Source organism: Apostichopus japonicus, chromosome 8 (genome assembly GCF_037975245.1).
Source record: "Apostichopus japonicus isolate 1M-3 chromosome 8, ASM3797524v1, whole genome shotgun sequence".
NCBI classification, from domain to species: Eukaryota; Metazoa; Echinodermata; class Holothuroidea; order Aspidochirotida; family Stichopodidae; genus Apostichopus; species Apostichopus japonicus.
In genome coordinates this window covers 28,181,981-28,207,341 of record NC_092568.1, presented here as the reverse complement: position 1 = coordinate 28,207,341, position 25,361 = coordinate 28,181,981, and the positions used below count along the sequence as shown (strand labels likewise).

Genomic DNA, 25,361 nt, shown 5'->3' with positions numbered 1-25,361 from the left:
AACTTCACATCCCCTTTAGACAAACTAGTAACCCTATCCATTCCAAGGTCAAATCAATAGACTGAAAAATAAATAAAAACAAAACATTATTGGTCAGTGTGCAACTATATATGATATCACACCTTTTGCTCCAAGTTCACTTTTGGTACGAAAGGTGGCAACTTCAACTGTCAATATCTCAAAAACGGTACGTAGGAATTGAATGCAAACTTCACTAGAATGCCTAGATTATATTCCTCTTTAACATATCAAAAAGACATTTTTGACCTGGACTTTTCATTTCATTTGTTTCCTACAGCAAATATGTTTCGGTTGTTTAATCGTGTTTATTTTGTTTTTGAGGGGTATAGGTGGGGCAGAAGATAAATGAACTTTACGTGTACAGTTAACTGCAATGGCCTACCGTGCCTCCTCAAAGTAAACAATAACATAAGTAGGTACAATTGCATCCCACTAGAATATGTGCAATGTAATTGCATAGCTCATGTACGTAATTTTTGCTGCAAGGTAGTTCTACAAGCGCCAGATAGACTAACTGTATTGCTAAAGAAATTATTAGAGCAACACATATAGAGCCGTAAGGTATAAACCCTTTCTATTTCAGATAATGCCCAATTCTCACAGACTTTTTGCATACTAGCGTGCTTTTAGCGCAAATATGACGTCATTATTACGTCTACACGAAGGGGCACAGGAGCGGTTAACAGATAGATACAGCTTAGAACCGTTGGAAAGTATACTCAAATGAAGAGTCTCATTCTTGATACCTTCATATATAGGCTACGAATTAAGATGTAAAACTAAGAACACGCGGCCTACCTGGTTTAATGGAAGTAGATCGACGGTTAATTCTGAGATCAACAGATTGATTAGAAGATTGACAACAAACAGCACGAGAGAGAGATAGCTATAAACTGTAACCGATGTTGGAAACAGATTAAGTTTGGCATCTTCTCCACCCGATGAAGGATTTGCGCCAAGTCGCTGGCGGCGGTGCGCACTACGCGCACACTTCTTCAGTTTTATCCATGTTCAGTCATTTTATGTCCTCCCCCCTTCACTCCCCCACACACCACTTTTCAATTGGAATTGACGCCCCTGATCTCCACCCTTCTCTCCAATAAGGATGGAGAGAAATGTTCTGTATAACTCAGAAATGCTTTAGATTAAAAGACATTTCTGTAACGAACATCATATAAAACAGTCTTGGAAAAATGATAAGATAACAAGTGAAACGATCGCATATAGTGTAGACGCTGCACAGAAAATCTATGGAACGCCAACAATTTCGCCAGATATGATTATTGTCTGAGAGATATATATTCGCAAACATATACCCACGTGCATGAGAATGATATGATGATAGCCGGCGGGGACGCATCCACCCTTTTTGTGAGGGGCGTGGAAGTTAAGATAAAGTGTTGTCCAGGAGAGGAGAGAAAGTGTTGCTAAAATGGAGGTTGTTTAGATGGAAAATAGTACTAGTACTTTGTGACTTTTGAAACAATGATGAAGACCCTTCAAGTGTTCAGGTTGTACAGCACTGCCACATACATCTGTTATGTATATTTATGAATTTTACATTATATTTTCTTGTAAGTTTCTTTCTGTCGGTGAGGGGTGACTAAACCCTGTATTTATGATTGTAGTCTTGGTGGAGGGGTTTTAATTCCCAGATGAATACGCGATTGTGCCCAGGCTGATGTAGATGATGTAAAAATTGCCCGCGGTATGGTTTTGCGAGTAAAATGAGGTACGGTTTACCTGTTTATGTGCATGATTATACATCCAGGGTGGTTACCGTTCTGTTCATCAGTGCTATATAGATCAAGAAACAAGAAGAAGAATATTTAAGCAAAGTATCTCTACCCTATGTTCCTCCATGACATTATAAGTTTGCTCTTGCATATAGTATCATGCTGTGCAAATGTCAAGTTGGCCTTGTGTTAGTGATCTTATCACAGAAAGGGTCGAGCAACTATCGATATGCCAAAACAATTTTTCGTATATAACAATTTAAAGATGTTTCCTCACAATCCGTATAATTTAGGCTATGTACTTTAGGAAGGATATACTACATTAAGACAACATTCATTTCAAGTGATATTTGTTTTTGTTGTTGCTATAATTCGTCAGTTAGTTTCAGCTGAACCGAGTGTCAATCCCATAGTTCTCCCAATTCACCGAGAGTTATATTAGAAATATACAGCAATGGATTGACACACTTGACGATGGCGTACCCATGCAACTCACGGTCGGTAAGAGACTGAGGACATCACCAATGATTTTGCCTCATGAAACATATCTATGTTTAGAGATGTTTTTGATAATTAAAGCTTTGATGCACAAGCTAGCTATAAAAATATAGTTGATTACTAATTTGCTGCAGTCAAGTTTCATCTCAAACAACGAAGACAAAAAGAACGTTTTGAAAGTTTGCTAGTTGCCAGTAACGTTTTGCTTATCATGTGATAAATAACGCTATAGGGAAAAGTACTGGCGTAACCAGGATTTTATAACCCGGGGGGCGCATATTACTATCTAAGCGGAGCGCCACCATCGGTTGGCGCGCAACGTACAAGAAAATTTCTGGTTGTGATACCACCCAGATCACCGGAAATGGTACTTCTCGGGCTTGAAAATGACCAACCAGATGTACACTTTTTGCCTGAGAACCAAGTATTTCCCAACAGTTTTTTTCCATCCATAACCTTTTTAAAGATTGTCACTACTCACAAAACATGTTCGACCTAATCGCATGTCCTGTGGATCATTGCAATATCCGCCAGTCCCACTTTCAAGGTTTTAAGCCCGTTATTTGTTCAGAATTTGAAAATTCACATTCTCGTGAATAAACTCACTTCAAAACATACCCATAATGTTGCACAAAATGTCATCTATGGACACCCAATATAGAAAAACCTCCTTGAACCCCTAACAGACCGGTCAAAATTGCACGAGTAGAGGGAAGTGTGATGAAGAATGATGGTCAGAAATGTTCGAAAATTCAGACACAGTTAATTTATTCGTGTAGAAATATTAAAACCTCTTATAACAGCTATTATAAAACTTGGTTGAAGGAAAAAAAAAATAGCATATATTTCCGAAACCGAACACTACACACAAAGGCGTAGGAGGCGGGAAGGGGGGGGGGGGACTGCAGCCCCTAATTCGCCATTACTATAATGTAAAAGAGAGTTTCGACATAATTGGACCTCCATGCCTTTTCTCTATCTACATAAGACATTTCGTTGTTTACATTAGCATCCGGCGGTATACTGCGCACTTTCACGGACCGTACGGTATACGATGGCATACAATGTAATAACCGATGCTTTGCTTAAGCCCGGGTCACATCTGCGCGATTCAACACGCGATTCAACTCGCAATACAATTGAAGGTAGCATACGCCCATTAAAAGCCCCATTGACTTACACACTAAATCACAAAAGTAATGTGGTCTCTAAGTCTAGATAGAAGTTTTCACTAGCTAAACGCTACCCGGCATCACCGGATAGCTGACAAGTTGGCCTTTCATGGCACCATCAATTTTCCGTATCATGACCGTGTAGATTTTTTGCTATCCGAGCCGGAAGTTTTCGTCACTTGTAAACAAACCTCTTCACTAAGTGGTAAACAAATTTCCTACGCTGCTCCCGGGAGGCCTAAAGGGGTCTAAAATTGCCTCAATTGACCCAATTTTCTCACCACATGTACTTCCATTCATGCTCTTCAACATGCAAGCCACAAAAAACTAGATTATGATTGATAACAGGTCACAAATGATGTTCTCCCGCTGCTTTTTGGCACTTTTCCTGAAGGAGAACAATCGAGCGGATTGATATAGACTCTAATAGGAGTATGCCACCTTAAGTGAGAGATGAATTTTTTTTTTATCACCAAAATGATACTTTTCATAGTCGTCACCATATAAACCACAACAGAAATCTATGCAATTATCATTTCAGGTCCATAATGATGTATTTTCAGAGATTTCAGTATGCACAGTGCAGTGTGTAAATACACATATGAGCAATACTTTGTAAGCAGTAACCAGGTCTATGTCTGCAACCACATTTCCAGTCACCAATTTTGATAAGCTTGACCAATTTGGGTGCAACTATGATTCTTGCAGGTATTATTGGTATCCCTGATCACAGTCCACTTGGTCTGGCTTGCCCTACCTGCAGAAACATCATCCATAGAAGGGTTAGCGGTGAGGGCTTTTTCGTCTCTGGCTCTGAAAAGTGATGAAAACTACTTTTGTTTAGCTCAGCAGATTCCTCACAAACTGACCCACAGGACATACCCCAATGTATCCTGAACTGTTTGGAACATGTTAAACTGATATTGCATGTCACTCCAGTGCAACTGTTAAGTTACTAAGAATAAAAGAAGAGAATTGAAGGTGTTCTTTGCCAAAACTTGATCATTGGGATTTGTAAACAACAGCCTCACTGTAACAGTATTACAGTAGTCAAAAGGAAAGCTTACTGGAATGCTATCTAGATACACTGTTCACCTCAATAGCATATCCAGTCCATTTAAAGGTTTGTGCATATAGGTTGTTAGAATGTATTAAAGACAGTTATAAGAGAAGAGAGGTGGATAGGGGGGCATATTTCATGATAAAACATTCAAATTTGTTGCTCGGCAGAGAACAACAACGTCAAATTACCTTATTCTCCATTGGTGGCAAGCACTGGTTCTATAGTTACTACAGTAGATCTCCCATGGAAGCATCAGGATATCTCTTTCTGCTGTCAGAGTTGTTTGGGATTTGTTGTTACCTCATCTAACCAGTTGAGTCCATTGATACCACACCCGTTCAAAATATATCGCTGTGCATGCTGAGGACTTAGCACATCAACTTTCTCTGAAAATTGACAAAACAACAGAAAACTAATGAGGAGTGAGTAGGCTCAAAAACACCTTGATGCACATTGGCAGAAGCAGAAAATGCATACCTTTGTGGATTATTTGCTAAATAAGACTCAAAACATTCTCTGTGCAAGGTATTAGCCCTCAGCAGCCACTCCACTTAGGATACAGACCTCATACAACATTGTGCTACAGCTGGTGTAGACGTGGTCTAGGGTACTAACGTAGCGCCATTATGAACCTGAGGCCTAAGCTAACAACATTATTGGTATTTCATGCATTGAAACTGGAGTATTTGTCCTTAGTCAAACACCAGGTACTTCCAACTTTAGCAAAAATAACCTAATATATGGTTACCATGTACTTTAGGTGCCCACAGATGTCAAATTTCACTGAACTTAGTCGTTCACGTCACACACATGGTAGGCATTTTGGTCTGATTCTGAAGGATTTTGAATTTCGTGCATTTGGCACCTACTTAGCAGGGTCAAGGAAGGAATAAAATTACGGAAGCTTTGGTAGGCCAAGGCTTAATGACCCAATAGTTTATTGGGGAGGAAAACTGGTCAGAATTGCTCAAAATGTTGTTCTAGTCTCATGTAAAGAAACGCACATGCTCTTTGTGGTACTTTAAGGCTGTAATACTAATTTATGCGTAAAAATCACCCAAGCTTGAAATTTTCAGACGTTTGCTTGGAAACCATATTTACACACCATAGCAAGTACTTTGGTCTAAAATTGGGACTTCTAGCACTTAAAATGAAAAATTTGGCATTTTTGCTTAAGGTAGCATACGCCCATTAAAAGCCCCATTGACTTACACACTAAATCACAAAAGTAATGTGGTCTCTAAGTCTAGATAGAAGTTTTCACTAGCTAAACGCTACCCATCACCGGATAGCTGACAAATTGGCCTTTCTTGGCACTATCAGTTTTCCGTACCATGACCATGAAGATATTTTGCTATCCGAGCCGGAAGTTTTCGTCACTTGTAAACAAACCTCTTCACTCAGTGGTAAACAAATTTCCTACGCTGCTCCTGGGAGGCCTAAATGGGTCTAAAATTGCCTCAATTGACCCAATTTTCTCACCACATGTACTTCCATTCATGCTCTTTAACATGCAAGCCACAAAAAAACTAGATTATGATTGATAACAGGTCACAAAAGATGTTCTCCCGCTGCTTTTTGGCGGATTGATATAGACTCTAATAGGAGTATGCCACCTTAAGTGAAAGATGATTTTTTTTTTTACCAAAGTGATACTTTTTATTGTCGTCACAATATAAACCACAACAGAATTCTATGCAATTATCATTTTAGGTCCATAAAGATGTTTTTTTCAGAGATTTCAGTATACACGGTGCAGTGTGTAGATACACATATGAGCAATACTGTGTAAGCAGTAGGGGTAAGCAGTATAAGATCGCGGCAAAAGCGAACTGCGGTGGTCGGGTCTCGACCCCAGGATCCAAAATACGTCGCGCTCTCGAGGTACAGAGCACAACAAACTGCGCCACGGCAGCTGTTGATGTAAATGTATGTTCGTTTCTAATACTTAAACTTCCCGAAATCGTATAAGATCGCCGCAAAAGCAAACTGCGGTGGCCGGGTCTCGACCCCAGGATTCAAAATACGCCTCGATCTCGAGGTACAGAGCACAACCAACTGCGCCACGGCAGCTGTTTGTATAAATGTATGTTCGTTTCTAATACTTAAAGTTCCCGATACCGTATAAGATCGTGGCAAAAGCAAACTGCGGTTGCCGGTTCTCGAGCCCAGGATCCAAAATACGTCTCGCCCTCGAGGTACAGAGCACAACCAACTGCGCCACGGCAGCTGTTGATATAAATGTATGTTCGTTTCTAATACTTAAAGTTCCAGATACCAAGGATCGCCGCAAAAGCAAACTGCGGTTGCCGGTTCTCGACCCCAGGATCCAAAATACGTCTCGCTCTCGAGGTACAGAGCACAACCAACTGCGCCACGGCAGCTGTTGATATAAATGTATGTTCGTTTCTAATACTTAAAGTTCCCGATACCGTATAAGATCGCGGCAAAAGCAAAGTGCGGTGGCCGGGTCTCGACCCCAGGATTCAAAATACGTCGCGCTCTCGAGGTACAGAGCACAACCAGCTGCGCCACGGCAGCTGTTGATATCAATGTATGTTCGTTTCTAATACTTAAACTTCCCAAAATCGTATAAGATCGCGGCAATAGCAAACTGCGGTGGCCGGGTCTCGAGCCCAGGATCCAAAATACGTCTCGCTCTTGAGGAACAGAGCACAAACAACTGCGCCACGGCAGCTGTTGGTATAAACTTAATGATATTATAAGAGTCCAGCTTGCAACATTTGCATATAAAGCATGGAATGGATTGCTACCCGAGGCTTTTAAAGATTTTATATATAGTAATAGACTAATCCACAACCATCAAACACGCCATTGTAATAACGCCCATGTTTTATCCCAACGAAGTACTTTAAGTTCTTTTAACCCTCGTATTCGTGCTATAAAAACGTGGAATAATCTCCAGGATAATGTTAAGAATAAGCCTTCCTACTCTGTATTCAAAAGGAATCTCCAAACTGTAATTATTTCTCACTATTGATGGATTTATTCTTGTGTGTGTTTGCGATTAAGATCATTATAAAGATTGTTAGGATTGCTTATTAGCATGATTAATTTCAAGTAGAGTCAATTCGATTATTTCATCATTGTAGATGCTACTATTAACTTTTCTTTTTCTATTCTTAAGTTTTTCTTTCTTTTTTTTTCTTTTTGGGGAGTCTCCTACTCTGTTAAGCCTTACAGGCTTTATAGGAGACTTCCCGTCACACTGTAAATTGTGATGAAACAAATAAATATACAAATATACAAATATACAAATGTATGATCGTTTCTAATACGTATCGTTATCGTATCGTATCGTAAATATTATCACCATATATAGTATTCATTGTTTGTCGATTATTCTATTTTGTATTGTTATGTAAATACTTTTCTTCTTTCCTTAATACAGGGATCTTCTACTTTGTTAAGCTGTTGTACGCTTTTTGGAAGACTTCCTTCACACTGTAAATTTACACGTGAAAAACAAATAAATAATTCAAATCAAATCAAATCAAAAGATCGGCAAAAGACGTGTAGGCACGAGCTGTAAAAGATCGGCAAAAGACGTCACCGGGGTTCGAACCACGGATGCAAAAGAGAGTCTCGATCATCAGCTCGTACAGTGCGCCAAGCCATCGCGCCACTGTATGGACTGAGATATTAGGTGGATTAACTAATACTTACAGCTCCCCGTGTAGGCACTTGCTGTAAAAGATCGGCAAAAGACGTCACCGGGGTTCGAACCACGGATGCAAAAGAGAGTCTCGATCATCAGCTCCTACAGTGCGCCAAGCCATCGCGCCACTGTATGGACTGAGATATTAGGTGGATTATCTAATACTGACAGCTCCCCGTGTAGGCACCAGCTGTAAAAGATCGGCAAAAGACGTCACCGGGGTTCGAACAACGGATGCAAAAGAGAGTCTCGATCATCAGCTCGTACAGTGCGCCAAGCCATCGCGCCACTGTATGGACTGAGATATTAGGTGGATCAACTAATACTTACAGCTTCCCGTGAAGGCACCAGCTGTACAAGATCGGCAAAAGACGTCACCGGGGTTCGAACCACGGATGCAAAAGAGAGTCTCGATCATCAGCGCGTACAGTGCGCCAAGCCATCGCGCCACTGTATGGACTGAGATATTAGGTGGATTATCTAATACTGACAGCTCCCCGTGTAGGCACCAGCTGTAGAAGATCGGCAAAAGACGTCACCGGGGTTCGAACCACGGACGCAAAAGAGAGTCTCGATCATCAGCTCGTACAGTGCGCCAAGCCATCGCGCCACTGTATGGACTGAGATATTAGGTGGATTAACTAATACTTACAGCTCCCCGTGTAGGCACCCGCTGTAAAAGATCGGCAAAAGACGTCACCGGGGTTCGAACCACGGACGCAAAAGAGAGTCTCGATCATCAGTTCGTACAGTGCGCCAAGCCATCGCGCCACTGTATGGACTGAGATATTAGGTGAATTAACTAATACTTACAGCTCCCCGTGTAGGCACTTGCTGTAAAAGATCGGCAAAAGACGTCACCGGGGTTCGAACCACGGATGCAAAAGAGTGTCTCGATCATCAGCTCGTACAGTGCGCCAAGCCATCGCGCCACTGTATGGACTGAGATATTAGGTGGATTAACTAATACTTACAGCTCCCCGTGTAGGCACGAGCTGTTAAAGATCGGCGAAATACGTCACCGGGGTTCGAACCACGGATGCAAAAGAGAGTCTAGATCATCAACTCGTACAGTGCGCCAAGCCATCGCGCCACTGTATGGACTGAGATATTAGGGAGGATTAACTAATACTGACAGCTCCCCGTGTAGGCACGAGCTGTAAAAGATCGGCAAAAGACGTCACCGGGGTTCGAACAACGGATGCAAAAGAGAGTCTCGATCATCAGCTCGTACAGTGCGCCAAGCCATCGCGCCACTGTATGGACTGAGATATTAGGTGGATTAACTAATACTTACAGCTCCCAGTGAAGGCACCAGCTGTACAAGATCGGCAAAAGACGTCACCGGGGTTCGAACCACGGATGCAAAAGAGAGTCTCGATCATCAGCTCGTACAGTGCGCCAAGCCATCGCGCCACTGTATGGACTGAGATATTAGGGAGGATTAACTAATACTTGCAGCTCCCCGTGTAGGCACCAGCTGTAAAAGATCGGCAAAAGACGTCACCGGGGTTCGAACCACGGATGCAAAAGAGAGTCTCGATCAACAGCTCGTACAGTGCGCCAAGCCATCGCGCCACTGTATGGACTGAGATATTAGTTGAATTAACTAATACTTACAGCTCCCCGTGTAGGCACCAGCTGTAAAAGATCGGCAAAAGACGTCACCGGGGTTCGAACCACGGATGCAAAAGAGAGTCTCGATCATCAGCTCGTACAGAGCGCCAAGCCATCGCGCCACTGTATGGACTGAGATATTAGGTGGATTATCTAATACTGACAGCTCCCCGTGTAGGCACCAGCTGTAAAAGATCGGCAAAAGACGTCACCGGGGTTCGAACCACGGACGCAAAAGAGAGTCTCGATCATCAGCTCGTACAGTGCGCCAAGCCATCGCGCCACTGTATGGACTGAGATATTAGGTGGATTAACTAATACTTACAGCTCCCCGTGTAGGCACCAGCTGTAAAAGATCGGCAAAAGACGTCACCGGGGTTCGAACCACGGACGCAAAAGAGAGTCTCGATCATCAGTTCGTACAGTGCGCCAAGCCATCGCGCCACTGTATGGACTGAGATATTAGGTGGATTAACTAATACTTACAGCTCCCCGTGTAGGCACTTGCTGTAAAAGATCGGCAAAAGACGTCACCGGGGTTCGAACCACGGATGCAAAAGAGTGTCTCGATCATCAGCTCGTACAGTGCGCCAAGCCATCGCGCCACTGTATGGACTGAGATATTAGGTGGACTAATACTTACAGCTCCCCGTGTAGGCACGAGCTGTTAAAGATCGGCGAAATACGTCACCGGGGTTCGAACCACGGATGCAAAAGAGAGTCTAGATCATCAACTCGTACAGTGCGCCAAGCCATCGCGCCACTGTATGGACTGAGATATTAGCTGGATTAACTCACACTTACAGCTCCCCGTGTAGGCACTTGCTGTAAAAGATCGGCAAAAGACGTCATCACCCGGGGCTCGAACCACGGATGCAAAAGAGAGTCTCGATCATCAGCTCGCACAGTGCGCCAAACCATCGCGCCACTGTATGGACTGAGATATTAGCTGGATTAACTCACACTTACAGCTCCCCGTGTAGGCACTTGCTGTAAAAGATCGGCAAAAGACGTCATCACCCGGGGCTCGAACCACGGATGCAAAAGAGAGTCTCGATCATCAGCTCGCACAGTGCGCCAAGCCATCGCGCCACTGTATGGACTGAGATATTAGCTGGATTAACTCATACTTACAGCTCCCCGTGTAGGCACTTGCTGTAAAAGATCGGCAAAAGACGTCATCACCCGGGCTTCGAACCACGGATGCAAAAGAGAGTCTCGATCATCAGCTCGCACAGTGCGCCAAGCCATCGCGCCACTGTATGGACTGAGATATTAGCTGGATTAACTCATACTTACAGCTCCCCGTGTAGGCACTTGCTGTAAAAGATCGGCAAAAGACGTCATCACCCGGGCTTCGAACCACGGATGCAAAAGAGAGTCTCGATCATCAGCTCGCACAGTGCGCCAAGCCATCGCGCCACTGTATGGACTGAGATATTAGCTGGATTAACTCATACTTACAGCTCCCCGTGTAGGCACTTGCTGTAAAAGATCGGCAAAAGACGTCATCACCCGGGCTTCGATCCACGGATGCAAAAGAGAGTCTCGATCATCAGCTCGCACAGTGCGCCAAGCCATCGCGCCACGGTATTGACTGAGATATTAGCTGGATTAACTAATACTTACAGCTCCCCGTGTAGGCACTTGCTGTAAAAGATCGGCAAAAGACGTCATCACCCGGGCTTCGAACCATGGATGCAAAAGAGAGTCTCGATCATCAGCTCGCACAGTGCGCCAAGCCATCGCGCCACTGTATGGACTGAGATATTACGTGGATTAACTAATACTTACAGCTCCCCGTGTAGGCACTTGCTGTAAAAGATCGGCAAAAGACGTCATCACCCGGGCTTCGAACCACGGATGCAAAAGAGAGTCTCGATCATCAGCTCGCACAGTGCGCCAAGCCATCGCGCCACTGTATGGACTTAGATATTACGTGGATTAACTAATACTTACAGCTCCCCGTGTAGGCACTTGCTGTAAAAGATCGGCAAAAGACGTCATCACCCGGGCTTCGAACCACGGATGCAAAAGAGAGTCTCGATCATCAGCTCGCACAGTGCGCCAAGCCATCGCGCCACTGTATGGACTGAGATATTAGCTGGATTAACTCACACTTACAGCTCCCCGTGTAGGCACTTGCTGTAAAAGATCGGCAAAAGACGTCATCACCCGGGGCTCGAACCACGGATGCAAAAGAGAGTCTCGATCATCAGCTCGCACAGTGCGCCAAGCCATCGCGCCACTGTATGGACTGAGATATTAGCTGGATTAACTCACACTTACAGCTCCCCGTGTAGGCACTTGCTGTAAAAGATCGGCAAAAGACGTCATCACCCGGGGCTCGAACCACGGATGCAAAAGAGAGTCTCGATCATCAGCTCGCACAGTGCGCCAAGCCATCGCGCCACTGTATGGACTGAGATATTAGCTGGATTAACTCACACTTACAGCTCCCCGTGTAGGCACTTGCTGTAAAAGATCGGCAAAAGACGTCATCACCCGGGCTTCGAACCACGGATGCAAAAGAGAGTCTCGATCATCAGCTCGCACAGTGCGCCAAGCCATCGCGCCACTGTATGGACTGAGATATTAGCTGGATTAACTAATACTTACAGCTCCCCGTGTAGGCACTTGCTGTAAAAGATCGGCAAAAGACGTCATCACCCGGGCTTCGAACCACGGATGCAAAAGAGAGTCTCGATCATCAGCTCGCACAGTGCGCCAAGCCATCGCGCCACTGTATGGACTGAGATATTAGCTGGATTAACTCATACTTACAGCTCCCCGTGTAGGCACTTGCTGTAAAAGATCGGCAAAAGACGTCATCACCCGGGCTTCGATCCACGGATGCAAAAGAGAGTCTCGATCATCAGCTCGCACAGTGGGCCAAGCCATCGCGCCACGGTATTGACTGAGATATTAGCTGGATTAACTCATACTTACAGCTCCCCGTGTAGGCACTTGCTGTAAAAGATCGGCAAAAGACGTCATCACCCGGGCTTCGAACCATGGATGCAAAAGAGAGTCTCGATCATCAGCTCGCACAGTGCGCCAAGCCATCGCGCCACTGTATGGACTGAGATATTAGCTGGATTAACTCATACTTACAGCTCCCCGTGTAGGCACTTGCTGTAAAAGATCGGCAAAAGACGTCATCACCCGGGCTTCGATCCACGGATGCAAAAGAGAGTCTCGATCATCAGCTCGCACAGTGCGCCAAGCCATCGCGCCACGGTATTGACTGAGATATTAGCTGGATTAACTAATACTTACAGCTCCCCGTGTAGGCACTTGCTGTAAAAGATCGGCAAAAGACGTCATCACCCGGGCTTCGAACCACGGATGCAAAAGAGAGTCTCGATCATCAGCTCGCACAGTGCGCCAAGCCATCGCGCCACTCTATGGACTGAGATATTACGTGGATTAACTAATACTTACAGCTCCCCGTGTAGGCACTTGCTGTAAAAGATCGGCAAAAGACGTCATCACCCGGGCTTCGAACCACGGATGCAAAAGAGAGTCTCGATCATCAGCTCGCACAGTGCGCCAAGCCATCGCGCCACTGTATGGACTGAGATATTAGCTGGATTAACTCACACTTACAGCTCCCCGTGTAGGCACTTGCTGTAAAAGATCGGCAAAAGACGTCATCACCCGGGGCTCGAACCACGGATGCAAAAGAGAGTCTCGATCATCAGCTCGCACAGTGCGCCAAGCCATCGCGCCACTGTATGGACTGAGATATTAGCTGGATTAACTCACACTTACAGCTCCCCGTGTAGGCACTTGCTGTAAAAGATCGGCAAAAGACGTCATCACCCGGGGCTCGAACCACGGATGCAAAAGAGAGTCTCGATCATCAGCTCGCACAGTGCGCCAAGCCATCGCGCCACTGTATGGACTGAGATATTAGCTGGATTAACTCACACTTACAGCTCCCCGTGTAGGCACTTGCTGTAAAAGATCGGCAAAAGACGTCATCACCCGGGGCTCGAACCACGGATGCAAAAGAGAGTCTCGATCATCAGCTCGCACAGTGCGCCAAGCCATCGCGCCACTGTATGGACTGAGATATTAGCTGGATTAACTCATACTTACAGCTCCCCGTGTAGGCACTTGCTGTAAAAGATCGGCAAAAGACGTCATCACCCGGGCTTCGAACCACGGATGCAAAAGAGAGTCTCGATCATCAGCTCGCACAGTGCGCCAAGCCATCGCGCCACTGTATGGACTGAGATATTAGCTGGATTAACTCACACTTACAGCTCCTCGTGTAGGCACTTGCTGTAAAAGATCGGCAAAAGACGTCATCACCCGGGGCTCGAACCACGGATGCAAAAGAGAGTCTCGATCATCAGCTCGCACAGTGCGCCAAGCCATCGCGCCACTGTATGGACTGAGATATTAGCTGGATTAACTCACACTTACAGCTCCCCGTGTAGGCACTTGCTGTAAAAGATCGGCAAAAGACGTCATCACCCGGGGCTCGAACCACGGATGCAAAAGAGAGTCTCGATCATCAGCTCGCACAGTGCGCCAAGCCATCGCGCCACTGTATGGACTGAGATATTAGCTGGATTAACTCACACTTACAGCTCCCCGTGTAGGCACTTGCTGTAAAAGATCGGCAAAAGACGTCATCACCCGGGGTTCGAACCACGGATGCAAAAGAGAGTCTCGATCATCAGCTCGCACAGTGCGCCAAGCCATCGCGCCACTGTATGGACTGAGATATTAGGTGGATTAACTCACATTTACAGCTCCCCGTGTAGGCACTTGCTGTAAAAGATCGGCAAAAGACGTCATCACCCGGGGCTCGAACCACGGATGCAAAAGAGAGTCTCGATCATCAGCTCGCACAGTGCGCCAAGCCATCGCGCCACTGTATGGACTGAGATATTAGGTGGATTAACTCATACTTACAGCTCCCCGTGTAGGCACTTGCTGTAAAAGATCGGCAAAAGACGTCATCACCCGGGGTTCGAACCACGGATGCAAAAGAGAGTCTCGATCATCAGCTCGCACAGTGCGCCAAGCCATCGCGCCACTGTATGGACTGAGATATTAGGTGGATTAACTCATACTTACAGCTCCCCGTGTAGGCACTTGCTGTAAAAGATCGGCAAAAGACGTCATCACCCGGGGCTCGAACCACGGATGCAAAAGAGAGTCTCGATCATCAGCTCGCACAGTGCGCCAAGCCATCGCGCCACTGTATGGACTGAGATATTAGGTGGATTAACTAATACTTACAGCTCCCCGTGTAGGCACTTGCTGTAAAAGATCGGCAAAAGACGTCATCACCCGGGGCTCGAACCACGGATGCAAAAGAGAGTCTCGATCATCAGCTCGCACAGTGCGCCAAGCCATCGCGCCACTGTATGGACTGAGATATTAGGTGGATTAACTCATACTTACAGCTCAACGTGTAGGCACTTGCTGTAAAAGATCGGCAAAAGACGTCATCACCCGGGGCTCGAACCACGGATGCAAAAGAGAGTCTCGATCATCAGCTCGCACAGTGCGCCAAGCCATCGCGCCACTGTATGGACTGAGATATTAGCTGGATTAACTAATACTTACAGCTCCCCGTGTAGGCACTTGCTGTAAAAGATCGGCAAAAGACGTCATCACCCGGGCTTCGAACCACGGATGCAAAAGAGAGTCTCGATCATCAGCTCGCACAGTGCGCCAAGCCATCGCGCCACTGTATGGACTGAGATATTAGCTGGATTAACTCATACTTACAGCTCCCCGTGTAGGCACTTGCTGTAAAAGATCGGCAAAAGACGTCATCAGCCGGGCTTCGATCCACGGATGCAAAAGAGAGTCTCGATCATCAGCTCGCACAGTGGGCCAAGCCATCGCGCCACGGTATTGACTGAGATATTAGCTGGATTAACTCATACTTACAGCTCCCCGTGTAGGCACTTGCTGTAAAAGATCGGCAAAAGACGTCATCACCCGGGCTTCGAACCATGGATTCAAAAGAGAGTCTCGATCATCAGCTCGCACAGTGCGCCAAGCCATCGCGCCACTGTATGGACTGAGATATTAGGTGGATTAACTCATACTTACAGCTCCCCGTGTAGGCACTTGCTGTAAAAGATCGGCAAAAGACGTCATCACCCGGGCTTCGATCCACGGATGCAAAAGAGAGTCTCGATCATCAGCTCGCACAGTGCGCCAAGCCATCGCGCCACGGTATTGACTGAGATATTAGCTGGATTAACTAATACTTACAGCTCCCCGTGTAGGCACTTGCTGTAAAAGATCGGCAAAAGACGTCATCACCCGGGCTTCGAACCACGGATGCAAAAGAGAGTCTCGATCATCAGCTCGCACAGTGCGCCAAGCCATCGCGCCACTGTATGGACTGAGATATTACGTGGATTAACTAATACTTACAGCTCCCCGTGTAGGCACTTGCTGTAAAAGATCGGCAAAAGACGTCATCACCCGGGCTTCGAACCACGGATGCAAAAGAGAGTCTCGATCATCAGCTCGCACAGTGCGCCAAGCCATCGCGCCACTGTATGGACTGAGATATTAGCTGGATTAACTCACACTTACAGCTCCCCGTGTAGGCACTTGCTGTAAAAGATCGGCAAAAGACGTCATCACCCGGGGCTCGAACAACGGATGCAAAAGAGAGTCTCGATCATCAGCTCGCACAGTGCGCCAAGCCATCGCGCCACTGTATGGACTGAGATATTAGCTGGATTAACTCACACTTACAGCTCCCCGTGTAGGCACTTGCTGTAAAAGATCGGCAAAAGACGTCATCACCCGGGGCTCGAACCACGGATGCAAAAGAGAGTCTCGATCATCAGCTCGCACAGTGCGCCAAGCCATCGCGCCACTGTATGGACTGAGATATTAGCTGGATTAACTCACACTTACAGCTCCCCGTGTAGGCACTTGCTGTAAAAGATCGGCAAAAGACGTCATCACCCGGGGCTCGAACCACGGATGCAAAAGAGAGTCTCGATCATCAGCTCGCACAGTGCGCCAAGCCATCGCGCCACTGTATGGACTGAGATATTAGCTGGATTAACTCATACTTACAGCTCCCCGTGTAGGCACTTGCTGTAAAAGATCGGCAAAAGACGTCATCACGCGGGCTTCGAACCACGGATGCAAAAGAGAGTCTCGATCATCAGCTCGCACAGTGCGCCAAGCCATCGCGCCACTGTATGGACTGAGATATTAGCTGGATTAACTCACACTTACAGCTCCTCGTGTAGGCACTTGCTGTAAAAGATCGGCAAAAGACGTCATCACCCGGGGCTCGAACCACGGATGCAAAAGAGAGTCTCGATCATCAGCTCGCACAGTGCGCCAAGCCATCGCGCCACTGTATGGACTGAGATATTAGCTGGATTAACTCACACTTACAGCTCCCCGTGTAGGCACTTGCTGTAAAAGATCGGCAAAAGACGTCATCACCCGGGCTTCGAACCACGGATGCAAAAGAGAGTCTCGATCATCAGCTCGCACAGTGCGCCAAGCCATCGCGCCACTGTATGGACTGAGATATTAGCTGGATTAACTCACACTTACAGCTCCCCGTGTAGGCACTTGCTGTAAAAGATCGGCAAAAGACGTCATCACCCGGGGTTCGAACCACGGATGCAAAAGAGAGTCTCGATCATCAGCTCGCACAGTGCGCCAAGCCATCGCGCCACTGTATGGACTGAGATATTAGGTGGATTAACTCACATTTACAGCTCCCCGTGTAGGCACTTGCTGTAAAAGATCGGCAAAAGACGTCATCACCCGGGGCTCGAACCACGGATGCAAAAGAGAGTCTCGATCATCAGCTCGCACAGTGCGCCAAGCCATCGCGCCACTGTATGGACTGAGATATTAGGTGGATTAACTCATACTTACAGCTCCCCGTGTAGGCACTTGCTGTAAAAGATCGGCAAAAGACGTCATCACCCGGGGTTCGAACCACGGATGCAAAAGAGAGTCTCGATCATCAGCTCGCACAGTGCGCCAAGCCATCGCGCCACTGTATGGACTGAGATATTAGGTGGATTAACTCATACTTACAGCTCCCCGTGTAGGCACTTGCTGTAAAAGATCGGCAAAAGACGTCATCACCCGGGGCTCGAACCACGGATGCAAAAGAGAGTCTCGATCATCAGCTCGCACAGTGCGCCAAGCCATCGCGCCACTGTATGGACTGAGATATTAGGTGGATTAACTAATACTTACAGCTCCCCGTGTAGGCACTTGCTGTAAAAGATCGGCAAAAGACGTCATCACCCGGGGCTCGAACCACGGATGCAAAAGAGAGTCTCGATCATCAGCTCGCACAGTGCGCCAAGCCATCGCGCCACTGTATGGACTGAGATATTAGGTTGATTAACTAATACTTACAGCTCAACGTGTAGGCACTTGCTGTAAAAGATCGGCAAAAGACGTCATCATCCGGGGCTCGAACCACGGATGCAAAAGAGAGTCTCGATCATCAGCTCGCACAGTGCGCCAAGCCATCGCGCCACTGTATGGACTGAGATATTAGGTGGATTAACTCATACTTACAGCTCAACGTGTAGGCACTTGCTGTAAAAGATCGGCAAAAGACGTCATCACCCGTAGCTCGAACCACGGATGCAAAAGAGAGTCTCGATCATCAGCTCGCACAGTGCGCCAAGCCATCGCGCCACTGTATGGACTGAGATATTAGGTTGATTAACTAATACTTACAGCTCCCCGTGTAGGCACTTGCTGTAAAAGATCGGCAAAAGACGTCATCACCCGGGGTTCGAACCACGGATGCAAAAGAGAGTCTCGATCATCAGCTCGCACAGTGCGCCAAGCCATCGCGCCACTGTATGGACTGAGATATTAGGTGGATTAACTAATACTTACAGCTCCCCGTGTAGGCACTTGCTGTAAAAGATCGGCAAAAGACGTCATCACCCGGGGCTCGAACCACGGATGCAAAAGAGAGTCTCGATCATCAGCTCGCACAGTGCGCCAAGCCATCGCGCCACTGTATGGACTGAGATATTAGGTGGATTAACTAATACTTACAGCTCCCCGTGTAGGCACTTGCTGTAAAAGATCGGCAAAAGACGTCATCACCCGGGGCTCGAACCACGGATGCAAAAGAGAGTCTCGATCATCAGCTCGCACAGTGCGCCAAGCCATCGCGCCACTGCATGGACTGAGATATTAGGTGGATTAACTAATACTTACAGCTCCCCGTGTAGGCACTTGCTGTAAAAGATCGGCAAAAGACGTCATCACCCGGGGCTCGAACCACGGATGCAAAAGAGAGTCTCGATCATCAGCTCGCACAGTGCGCCAAGCCATCGCGCCACTGCATGGACTGAGATATTAGGTGGATTAACTAATACTTACAGCTCCCCGTGTAGGCACTTGCTGTAAAAGATCGGCAAAAGACGTCATCACCCGGGGCTCGAACCACGGATGCAAAAGAGAGTCTCGATCATCAGCTCGCACAGTGCGCCAAGCCATCGCGCCACTCTATGGACTGAGATATTACGTGGATTAACTAATACTTACAGCTCCCCGTGTAGGCACTTGCTGTAAAAGATCGGCAAAAGACGTCATCACCCGGGCTTCGAACCACGGATGCAAAAGAGAGTCTCGATCATCAGCTCGCACAGTGCGCCAAGCCATCGCGCCACTGTATGGACTGAGATATTAGCTGGATTAACTCACACTTACAGCTCCCCGTGTAGGCACTTGCTGTAAAAGATCGGCAAAAGACGTCATCACCCGGGGCTCGAACCACGGATGCAAAAGAGAGTCTCGATCATCAGCTCGCACAGTGCGCCAAGCCATCGCGCCACTGTATGGACTGAGATATTAGCTGGATTAACTCACACTTACAGCTCCCCGTGTAGGCACTTGCTGTAAAAGATCGGCAAAAGACGTCATCACCCGGGGCTCGAACCACGGATGCAAAAGAGAGTCTCGATCATCAGCTCGCACAGTGCGCCAAGCCATCGCGCCACTGTATGGACTGAGATATTAGCTGGATTAACTCACACTTACAGCTCCCCGTGTAGGCACTTGCTGTAAAAGATCGGCAAAAGACGTCATCACCCGGGGCTCGAACCACGGATGCAAAAGAGAGTCTCGATCATCAGCTCGCACAGTGCGCCAAGCCATCGCGCCACTGTATGGACTGAGATATTAGCTGGATTAACTCATACTTACAGCTCCCCGTGTAGGCACTTGCTGTAAAAGATCGGCAAAAGACGTCATCACCCGGGCTTCGAACCACGGATGCAAAAGAGAGTCTCGATCATCAGCTCGCACAGTGCGCCAAGCCATCGCGCCACTGTATGGACTGAGATATTAGCTGGATTAACTCACACTTACAGCTCCTCGTGTAGGCACTTGCTGTAAAAGATCGGCAAAAGACGTCATCACCCGGGGCTCGAACCACGGATGCAAAAGAGAGTCTCGATCATCAGCTCGCACAGTGCGCCAAGCCATCGCGCCACTGTATGGACTGAGATATTAGCTGGATTAACTCACACTTACAGCTCCCCGTGTAGGCACTTGCTGTAAAAGATCGGCAAAAGACGTCATCACCCGGGGCTCGAACCACGGATGCAAAAGAGAGTCTCGATCATCAGCTCGCACAGTGCGCCAAGCCATCGCGCCACTGTATGGACTGAGATATTAGCTGGATTAACTCACACTTACAGCTCCCCGTGTAGGCACTTGCTGTAAAAGATCGGCAAAAGACGTCATCACCCGGGGTTCGAACCACGGATGCAAAAGAGAGTCTCGATCATCAGCTCGCACAGTGCGCCAAGCCATCGCGCCACTGTATGGACTGAGATATTAGGTGGATTAACTCACATTTACAGCTCCCCGTGTAGGCACTTGCTGTAAAAGATCGGCAAAAGACGTCATCACCCGGGGCTCGAACCACGGATGCAAAAGAGAGTCTCGATCATCAGCTCGCACAGTGCGCCAAGCCATCGCGCCACTGTATGGACTGAGATATTAGGTGGATTAACTCATACTTACAGCTCCCCGTGTAGGCACTTGCTGTAAAAGATCGGCAAAAGACGTCATCACCCGGGGTTCGAACCACGGATGCAAAAGAGAGTCTCGATCATCAGCTCGCACAGTGCGCCAAGCCATCGCGCCACTGTATGGACTGAGATATTAGGTGGATTAACTCATACTTACAGCTCCCCGTGTAGGCACTTGCTGTAAAAGATCGGCAAAAGACGTCATCACCCGGGGCTCGAACCACGGATGCAAAAGAGAGTCTCGATCATCAGCTCGCACAGTGCGCCAAGCCATCGCGCCACTGTATGGACTGAGATATTAGGTGGATTAACTAATACTTACAGCTCCCCGTGTAGGCACTTGCTGTAAAAGATCGGCAAAAGACGTCATCACCCGGGGCTCGAACCACGGATGCAAAAGAGAGTCTCGATCATCAGCTCGCACAGTGCGCCAAGCCATCGTGCCACTGTATGGACTGAGATATTAGGTTGATTAACTAATACTTACAGCTCAACGTGTAGGCACTTGCTGTAAAAGATCGGCAAAAGACGTCATCACCCGGGGCTCGAACCACGGATGCAAAAGAGAGTCTCGATCATCAGCTCGCACAGTGCGCCAAGCCATCGCGCCACTGTATGGACTGAGATATTAGGTGGATTAACTCATACTTACAGCTCAACGTGTAGGCACTTGCTGTAAAAGATCGGCAAAAGACGTCATCACCCGGGGCTCGAACCACGGATGCAAAAGAGAGTCTCGATCATCAGCTCGCACAGTGCGCCAAGCCATCGCGCCACTGTATGGACTGAGATATTAGCTGGATTAACTAATACTTACAGCTCCCCGTGTAGGCACTTGCTGTAAAAGATCGGCAAAAGACGTCATCACCCGGGCTTCGAACCACGGATGCAAAAGAGAGTCTCGATCATCAGCTCGCACAGTGCGCCAAGCCATCGCGCCACTGTATGGACTGAGATATTAGCTGGATTAACTCATACTTACAGCTCCCCGTGTAGGCACTTGCTGTAAAAGATCGGCAAAAGACGTCATCAGCCGGGCTTCGATCCACGGATGCAAAAGAGAGTCTCGATCATCAGCTCGCACAGTGGGCCAAGCCATCGCGCCACGGTATTGACTGAGATATTAGCTGGATTAACTCATACTTACAGCTCCCCGTGTAGGCACTTGCTGTAAAAGATCGGCAAAAGACGTCATCACCCGGGCTTCGAACCATGGATTCAAAAGAGAGTCTCGATCATCAGCTCGCACAGTGCGCCAAGCCATCGCGCCACTGTATGGACTGAGATATTAGGTGGATTAACTCATACTTACAGCTCCCCGTGTAGGCACTTGCTGTAAAAGATCGGCAAAAGACGTCATCACCCGGGCTTCGATCCACGGATGCAAAAGAGAGTCTCGATCATCAGCTCGCACAGTGCGCCAAGCCATCGCGCCACGGTATTGACTGAGATATTAGCTGGATTAACTAATACTTACAGCTCCCCGTGTAGGCACTTGCTGTAAAAGATCGGCAAAAGACGTCATCACCCGGGCTTCGAACCACGGATGCAAAAGAGAGTCTCGATCATCAGCTCGCACAGTGCGCCAAGCCATCGCGCCACTGTATGGACTGAGATATTACGTGGATTAACTAATACTTACAGCTCCCCGTGTAGGCACTTGCTGTAAAAGATCGGCAAAAGACGTCATCACCCGGGCTTCGAACCACGGATGCAAAAGAGAGTCTCGATCATCAGCTCGCACAGTGCGCCAAGCCATCGCGCCACTGTATGGACTGAGATATTAGCTGGATTAACTCACACTTACAGCTCCCCGTGTAGGCACTTGCTGTAAAAGATCGGCAAAAGACGTCATCACCCGGGGCTCGAACAACGGATGCAAAAGAGAGTCTCGATCATCAGCTCGCACAGTGCGCCAAGCCATCGCGCCACTGTATGGACTGAGATATTAGCTGGATTAACTCACACTTACAGCTCCCCGTGTAGGCACTTGCTGTAAAAGATCGGCAAAAGACGTCATCACCCGGGGCTCGAACCACGGATGCAAAAGAGAGTCTCGATCATCAGCTCGCACAGTGCGCCAAGCCATCGCGCCACTGTATGGACTGAGATATTAGCTGGATTAACTCACACTTACAGCTCCCCGTGTAGGCACTTGCTGTAAAAGATCGGCAAAAGACGTCATCACCCGGGGCTCGAACCACGGATGCAAAAGAGAGTCTCGATCATCAGCTCGCACAGTGCGCCAAGCCATCGCGCCACTGTATGGACTGAGATATTAGGTGGATTAACTCATACTTACAGCTCCCCGTGTAGGCACTTGCTGTAAAAGATCGGCAAAAGACGTCATCACGCGGGCTTCGAACCACGGATGCAAAAGAGAGTCTCGATCATCAGCTCGCACAGTGCGCCAAGCCATCGCGCCACTGTATGGACTGAGATATTAGCTGGATTAACTCACACTTACAGCTCCTCGTGTAGGCACTTGCTGTAAAAGATCGGCAAAAGACGTCATCACCCGGGGCTCGAACCACGGATGCAAAAGAGAGTCTCGATCATCAGCTCGCACAGTGCGCCAAGCCATCGCGCCACTGTATGGACTGAGATATTAGCTGGATTAACTCACACTTACAGCTCCCCGTGTAGGCACTTGCTGTAAAAGATCGGCAAAAGACGTCATCACCCGGGCTTCGAACCACGGATGCAAAAGAGAGTCTCGATCATCAGCTCGCACAGTGCGCCAAGCCATCGCGCCACTGTATGGACTGAGATATTAGCTGGATTAACTCACACTTACAGCTCCCCGTGTAGGCACTTGCTGTAAAAGATCGGCAAAAGACGTCATCACCCGGGGTTCGAACCACGGATGCAAAAGAGAGTCTCGATCATCAGCTCGCACAGTGCGCCAAGCCATCGCGCCACTGTATGGACTGAGATATTAGCTGGATTAACTCACATTTACAGCTCCCCGTGTAGGCACTTGCTGTAAAAGATCGGCAAAAGACGTCATCACCCGGGGCTCGAACCACGGATGCAAAAGAGAGTCTCGATCATCAGCTCGCACAGTGCGCCAAGCCATCGCGCCACTGTATGGACTGAGATATTAGGTGGATTAACTCATACTTACAGCTCCCCGTGTAGGCACTTGCTGTAAAAGATCGGCAAAAGACGTCATCACCCGGGGTTCGAACCACGGATGCAAAAGAGAGTCTCGATCATCAGCTCGCACAGTGCGCCAAGCCATCGCGCCACTGTATGGACTGAGATATTAGGTGGATTAACTCATACTTACAGCTCCCCGTGTAGGCACTTGCTGTAAAAGATCGGCAAAAGACGTCATCACCCGGGGCTCGAACCACGGATGCAAAAGAGAGTCTCGATCATCAGCTCGCACAGTGCGCCAAGCCATCGCGCCACTGTATGGACTGAGATATTAGGTGGATTAACTAATACTTACAGCTCCCCGTGTAGGCACTTGCTGTAAAAGATCGGCAAAAGACGTCATCACCCGGGGCTCGAACCACGGATGCAAAAGAGAGTCTCGATCATCAGCTCGCACAGTGCGCCAAGCCATCGCGCCACTGTATGGACTGAGATATTAGGTTGATTAACTAATACTTACAGCTCAACGTGTAGGCACTTGCTGTAAAAGATCGGCAAAAGACGTCATCATCCGGGGCTCGAACCACGGATGCAAAAGAGAGTCTCGATCATCAGCTCGCACAGTGCGCCAAGCCATCGCGCCACTGTATGGACTGAGATATTAGGTGGATTAACTCATACTTACAGCTCAACGTGTAGGCACTTGCTGTAAAAGATCGGCAAAAGACGTCATCACCCGTAGCTCGAACCACGGATGCAAAAGAGAGTCTCGATCATCAGCTCGCACAGTGCGCCAAGCCATCGCGCCACTGTATGGACTGAGATATTAGGTGGATTAACTAATACTTACAGCTCCCCGTGTAGGCACTTGCTGTAAAAGATCGGCAAAAGACGTCATCACCCGGGGTTCGAACCACGGATGCAAAAGAGAGTCTCGATCATCAGCTCGCACAGTGCGCCAAGCCATCGCGCCACTGTATGGACTGAGATATTAGGTGGATTAACTAATACTTACAGCTCCCCGTGTAGGCACTTGCTGTAAAAGATCGGCAAAAGACGTCATCACCCGGGGCTCGAACCACGGATGCAAAAGAGAGTCTCGATCATCAGCTCGCACAGTGCGCCAAGCCATCGCGCCACTGTATGGACTGAGATATTAGGTGGATTAACTAATACTTACAGCTCCCCGTGTAGGCACTTGCTGTAAAAGATCGGCAAAAGACGTCATCACCCGGGGCTCGAACCACGGATGCAAAAGAGAGTCTCGATCATCAGCTCGCACAGTGCGCCAAGCCATCGCGCCACTGCATGGACTGAGATATTAGGTGGATTAACTAATACTTACAGCTCCCCGTGTAGGCACTTGCTGTAAAAGATCGGCAAAAGACGTCATCACCCGGGGCTCGAACCACGGATGCAAAAGAGAGTCTC

At 47.7% G+C, this 25,361-nt stretch overlaps 1 protein-coding gene and 1 long non-coding RNA gene across 5 annotated transcripts in view; both read right to left on the bottom strand.

Annotated features, from left to right (window-relative positions):
• LOC139971412 (uncharacterized) overlaps positions 1 to 25,361 on the bottom strand; it is a 268,235-nt gene that overhangs the window by 35,810 nt on the left and 207,064 nt on the right. The gene's annotated exons all lie outside the window — the stretch shown is intronic.
• On the bottom strand, positions 3,400 to 5,473 carry LOC139971407 (uncharacterized). The gene is made up of 3 exons (XR_011794383.1): positions 5,239 to 5,473; positions 4,679 to 4,876; positions 3,400 to 4,240 (listed from the first exon to the last, which is right to left on the bottom strand). It is a non-coding gene; the product is annotated as an uncharacterized lncRNA (long non-coding RNA).